A 6,536-nucleotide genomic window follows, 5' to 3' on the forward strand; every position below is an offset into this window, starting at 1 on the left:
TGTCAGGAGTGATGTGTAACTTGTTTGTACCTGTGAATAAGAATGCATCCCTGGGGCAGTGTCTTTGTCCAGCCTAGGGGGCAGTGGAAAGTCCCACCACTGACTGAGCTGAGTCCATTGCCAGGGGGCACATACTCATAGTATGTCCTGTAGAGTAAAATCTAGAGGGAACTATCATTGTGCTTTGTTTGACAATAAACCTGGCCGAAGTGCCTTTGTACCTTACTAGACTCTGTGGTCATTGGGGGTTCTCTCGGGGTCTGCTGTGTCAGCTATCTTCGAAGAGCTGGGACAGCACACAGAGGGAACACACGCACGCAGCTGAGTGATGTCAACCTTGACCAGAGCAGAGTACCACGCCGGTAGCATCTGACAACACAGGCCAATTTTGCAGATGCAGGAGGTCTGGCTGGGCTTCAGACAAGCACCTTGACTGTGGATACAAGCAACAGGTTCACCCAGCATAGACTCTACCAGATGGACCTCAGACTATGGATCTAATGCCAAATGCATTCCTCCAGGGAGTGGGGGGGGGTGTTAATATGTGAAAAGGCCTTTTCCTGGCTGTGCCTGTTATCAGGCAGAATGACTGCATGGCCAATCAAAGACCACTCCCCATGCTACCCAAACTCACTGGAGGCTCTGCAGGAAAAGTTGAGTAAATGGGGTGGAGCTTCTTAGACCCCAGTTCCTCTAAAAATCAAAATAAGGGAGAAAGGGAGAGAAGATAATCCACCCTCTCTCCCTCCTTCAGCATACAGGAAGGAGTGAAAAAGAACTGAAGGGAACATCAAGCAGTTGTGTTGCAGAGAGCCAAAGTGATTGCTTTGTGATTTTTTTCTTGATGTTGCTGACTCATTGGGTCCATTGTTTCATCCCTAGTGTAATTACACTGAGTTACCACGAAATGCCAAGTGTAGCAACAATAGAACTCAGATCCTTATGCTCCAAAACCATAGCCTCCTGCCATTTAAGCTAAAGGAGAATCACCACTAGCAGCATAGGGCTCATAACACACAGTTGATCAAATCTGATTCCATCCAGCAGGGGATACACACACGAGCCAGTTCAATACATACTGATTTCCCATTAAAATTGATTAGCCACAGTATTGTACAACCCCCCCCCCAGTTATTCAATATGTAAATATCACTGGTTGATTGCAGAGTCCTAAACAGAAGCCAAAATTCACAGCCAAGGATGCCACTGTTACTCATTCAAAAGTCCATTTTGTCTGTTGACATCAGCAACATACAGCCAATTTCCCAACACAGAAATAAGCACCCATCCTGCCAAAACCAAGGACAGGTTTAATAGCTTAAGGAGTACTGTGGTATTTTGGTAAATAAAATCTGCTTATTTAACAGCCTTTAAATAATGCAGGTGCATTTCCTGCTGTTAGTATCTGTTCAAGAATTTCATAAACAATTATTAATATCTATGCTAAAATGCAAAGCAGCAGGGAACTCAGTGATGTTATTAAAAGTGGATTTTCATCAGTAGACTGTATTTAGCATCACACTAATGCTCTCTTATGAAGCATAAGCTATTCTATCTCCTTTGTCCCACGATCTTTGTAGCAAAGATGGATAACTGGAGGCAGCATAATTAGCTAGGAGCAGCCCAGCATGGAGCAGTGCTGACATCAAATGCTAGCTTCCAGAAGAGTCTACAAACCAACACATGTTTCTCTCCAATGTCTTCTCCATTTCTGCCCAGGATTTTGTATCCATCCAGTTTTGACAAGATGCACAACAAGTTGAGACAGCATACTTGGGACTAGACTGCCAACAAAGCAGGAGAAATCCTGTAAGCCAGTTCATTCTTCAGAATGCTCTATGCACATTCATTGTAATCTTCACAACACTCCTGGGAGGGCACGGCGCATCATCAGCCTCATTTTAAAGATGAGGAAACTGAGGAGCAAAGATGAAGCAACTTGCCCAAGGTCACCGAGAAAGTCAGTGTCAGAGCCAAGAGTCGAAGCAGGGGAGTTTCTGGTACCCAGGCTTGAGCTCAGACATTTGATCATGCCCCTCTCTGATCATTACACAACTAGGACAAGCCTTCCAAGAGTTTTCCCTCCCATACTCTTCATTTGTCTCCTCATTCCTCCCCACCCCATGGTTTACACACACACACACACACGTCTATAACAGACTATAAAAATCCCCCTGGACAGCTCTTTGTCATCTTGTATATCTGTGAAGCACCATGCATACCCATGACATTTATTTAATATCAGTAATTGTCAGGCCACTCTTTTCAAATGGTGAAGCTGCATTTTATTGTTGTTACCACAGTATTATAGGTGGTGCTACCAGCCCCAGCTATTAATGTCGCCCAGCACATCCCATTTATGAGATTCTGTTTTCGGTCGTTTATAACTTTGCCAAACTAACTGCTTTGACTAAAGATTTTCCACACCTACCTCATGCTCAATTTTGGGCAGGAGGTGGGGGGGGGAACTAAACTATTCTGGCTGATGTTTCCGAGAATGAGGTTAGGGGATAATGTTTTGTTTTGCCCACATGAAAGATTTTGGCAACCTTTGCTTTGAAAAGTTCTAATGCCCCCAAAGTTTGGAGCAGGGACAAGGAATTTGGCAAGGAGTGGCCTGCGTGTCAAGGTAGCACCTTTAGCCATCCCCATGAAAAGCTGCCCAGATTTGGCCAAATTTTAAGCATTTGAAAAAAGTTATGTATTTTGCCCATGCTCATTAGGGACTTACTGGAGCTTCACAGCTCAATGCCCCGAAGTTTTGTCTGCATTTAGTATGCTCCAGCCCAAGACTGAGCAGGAATTTCCTTGCAGTTACAGCTCAGGCCTGTCCCCGTCCCCCACTGGGCCCATACAGGAGGAAGTCTGAGTCCAATGCAGAAGGAACAAAAGCCTGGGGAGAGTAGATTGGAACAGGGAGCCTGGGGAGAGAAGAGAAGGAAACAGAGATGAAGATTTGGGGTGGGGAAAGATTGGGGCTATTTGGACATGGAGACTGGGACAGAGCATCTCGAAAGGTGAGACCAGGACTTGCTGGGTAAGGAGACGGGAACAAGGGGTGAGGAAGAGACAGGATTGGGACAGAAGGGGTCAGGATTGGGGGAAAGAGAGCAGAAGAGTCTGTGCCCATTGGAGAAGACTCCGCTTCAGAACCTGGAATGGAAACCAAGATTCCCGAGCCTCACCTTCTTCAGCTATCAGCTTTTATCTGTGAAACCCACTGGCAAAGTGTCCCATCCCCCTCTAACGCTGGCCACAGAGGATAATGGTCTACTACTGCTATCAGTTACACATGTTATGTCTACACTAGAAATGCTACTGTGGCACAGCCACAGCTGCATCACAGCAACAGAAGGGGTTCTTCATCACTGTAGGAAATCCACCTCTCCAAAAGGCAGGAGCTAAGTCGATGGAAAAAATTCTTCTGGGGATTTAGGGATGTCCACACTGGGGCTTAGGTTTGCTTAATTACCTCACACAGGGCGTTAACTTTTTCACAGTCCTGAGCAATGTAGTTAAGCCAACATAACTATATAGCACAGGCCAGCATTTAATTAGTGCAAGTGGCAGAGGTTCATGTAGCGGATCTAAAGGCTCAAACCCTGCTGATGACCCAGATAGGTGTCAATATGCCACCACAGGTTCAAAATTGTGGTTTTGCTGGGATTTTTAAAAAAAAGCAATTACACACAAAAATGCAATGTTAAGAGAACATTAATGTCACACAGTCAAGCACTGAAAAGTTAAGAAACCAGAATTAAGGCTGTTCAAGATTAATTCAGCCCCCTGGTGCATATCCATTATGATTCCATATTGTTTCTCCCCAGGACCCTTACCTCATTCAGTGCACAGGATGGACTGGCTCTTGGGATGAGTCAGGGTTGTGTAGAGAAAAATGTTGTTCTCTAAGGCTTCTGCTCCATTTGTTTCAGACATTGGAACGTGCCTAGAAAACAAGGCAGAGAACTGCACCAAGAGAAAGGACAATCTCATGGTTAAGGCAGTTCAATACTACCCTAGGGAATTGGATTCTACCCCCTACCTCCACCCCAGAGCTCCTATGTGATGCTAGTGGTCATGGGGCACATACCATCAAAGCACCCTTCATGGGCCAAACACTAGCATTGCAGGGGTTCTTCTACTCTAGCACTGCCTGTCATCCCCTGTTCTGGTTTTATAGTGGTCTGCAGCTTCCGTTGCCTGAGCCTTTCGAGTTCAATCCTCTTCCAAGGGGTAGGGGTTAGCAGAAAAGCCCAAACAGAACCAAACCCAAGTCTACTGGCCTTTATGCCTTTGGCCCTCATCTGTGGCCCCATCAATCTCTGCTTCTTTTAGTCTAGAGCAGGGGTGGGCAAACGTTTTGGCCCGAGGGCCACAGTGGGATTGTACAACTGTATGGAGGTCCAGGTAGGGAAGGCTGTGCCTCCCCAAAGAGCCTGACCCCCACCCCCCTCCCTATCCCCTGACTGCCCCCCACCCATCCAACTCCCCCTGCTCCTTGTCCAATAACACCCCCCTCCCAGGACCCCCAACCCCTATCCAACTCCCCTGCTCCCTGTCCCCTGACTGCCCCAACCCCTATCCACATCCCCACCCCCTGACAGGCCCCCCCAGGACTCCCACTCCCAACCCTCCTTGTTCCCTCATCCCCTCACCACCACCCCAGAACCTCCACCCCATCCAACCAACTCCTCCTCCCTGACTGCCCCCCCCAGAACCTCCACCCCATCCAACCAACTCCTCCTCCCTGACTGCCCCCCAGGACCCTCCACCTCCTTACCAGCAGCAGGAGCTTACAGCCACAACACCCAACCAGAGCCAGCTGCGCTCCCCACACTGCCCAGCAGGAGCAGCAGGCCAGAGCACAACCGGTGCAGTAGCATGGCAGTGGGGGAGAGGGGAAGGCAGAGGAGGGGCCAGGGACTAGGTTCCCCAGCCGGGAGCTCAGGGGCCAGGCAGGACAGTCCTACAGGCCATAGTTTTCCCACATCTAGTCTAGAGGCTTGTAGTCCCCCCTCTTGCTGGCAGAGAGGTAAGGGAACCCAGGCCCACCCTCTAGTCTGAGTTTCAGCCCAGGGACCCTGCATTAGGCAGCAAACTGCTCCTTCCATTTCCCTGGGCTGGAGATTACACTATTCCTGTTCTGTAGTTTGGTCTCCCCATCTGGCTTCATCCCAGCTGGCTACTGAGGCGATTCCTCAAGTCCACTCATGGCCTTTCTGGCAGCCAACTCACACTTCAGGTAGTTACATTATCCCTCCTTAAGGCAGCTTCCTCTCCTAGAACTTGGCTGCATTTTAAACTCTTATTAGCACTTGCCTCAGATCAGGCATCCCCCCAGCATCCCTCCTAAAGCTGGGCTCCAGTTCAGGCTAGCTGCAGGCCCTCAGCCAGCTTTCTCTCCAGCTGAGCCCAATCAGCCCTTTAGGCTGTGAAAGTTCCACAGACACACCTTCCCCTCCATAAGGGAAAAGGCAGCATATACATGGTCCCCTTCCCAAAGCTCATCCCACTGAGCTGGGAGAGAGGAGGCTTCTAGTCCCAAGCCCTTAAAGAAACAGTAAAAGGCCAGGCTCTATTACTCTTCAGGGGAAAGACTAACTTCCAGCACATTAATCATGTTACTTAAGCCAAACTTTTCACAGGTGGGTCACTAACCCTGTGTTTCTCATTTTCTGTGTGCACAGTCTGAGATCTGATTTGAAGGGTGCTGAGCGCTCACAGCTGCAGGTGAAATCAATGGGAGCTGTGCTTTGAATCTATAAGGTGCTTTATAATGCTAAGAATTCTGAAAAATCAGGTTCTAGGTGTTTAGGCACTCAAAATTAGTGGCTACTTCTGACCTTAATCCCTCAGTTCCCCATCTGTAAAATGGGGGTAACACTCATTTATCTCTCACGGATGTTGTGCAAATAAATTCATTACTGTTTGTGAAGCAATCAGATCATGTAGTGATGAGCACCATAGAAAAATCTCATGAGGAGATTAATAATTGTGCCTTCAGAGCATGGTTTGAATAGTGTGCAGTAAATAAGGCCTGGGGCCTCACACTGAACAAAGAAGAAGAGAAAGAGCTGCACTAAGTGGGCACAATCCATCCTGTGCACTGAATGAGGCATGGGTCCTGTGGAAAAAAATAGTCTATGGTCATGTAATTAAAGACTCTCTCATAATGCCCAGGCACGTGGGGGCCAAACCAGGGGCAGCAGATGTATCTTCCCCTGGAGGAGACTAGCTCCCTGTCCCGCCTCTTCTGCCCTTGGCCCAACCCACACTCTACCCCTGCTATGCCCCAGCCCCCTCAGGTCCCACCCCCTTCCCTACTCAGCCCCCCCCCCCCCACTGCTCCCTGCATCCTCCTCTCCTCCACTTCCCTGCTCACACTTTCTGTGTCCCTCCACTCCTCCACCCCCTCTCTCCCACAGGGGTGGGGGGTGAGGAGAGACATGACAAGTGGGGGATATCACAGGAGAGGAGAGTGGAGGAGAGGGGGGCCACAGCAAGTGGCAGGCAGGGGAGTCTCATGGGGGAGGGGT

The 6,536-nt window shown here is 48.8% G+C and overlaps 1 long non-coding RNA gene across 2 annotated transcripts; it reads right to left on the reverse strand.

Moving 5' to 3' along the window:
• Positions 1-565: 565 nt before the first annotated feature.
• On the reverse strand, positions 566-5,442 carry LOC123367414. 2 transcript variants are annotated; one of them, XR_006578451.1, is made up of 3 exons: positions 5,236-5,442; positions 3,837-3,966; positions 566-1,784 (listed from the first exon to the last, which is right to left on the reverse strand). It is a non-coding gene; the product is annotated as an uncharacterized LOC123367414 (long non-coding RNA). The 2 variants fall into 2 exon arrangements; XR_006578450.1 differs by having other exon boundaries at positions 567-1,784; positions 3,837-3,946.
• Between the last annotated feature and the right edge of the window lie 1,094 nt (positions 5,443-6,536).

This window comes from Mauremys mutica, chromosome 3 (assembly GCF_020497125.1).
Source record: "Mauremys mutica isolate MM-2020 ecotype Southern chromosome 3, ASM2049712v1, whole genome shotgun sequence".
NCBI classification, from domain to species: domain Eukaryota; kingdom Metazoa; phylum Chordata; order Testudines; family Geoemydidae; genus Mauremys; species Mauremys mutica.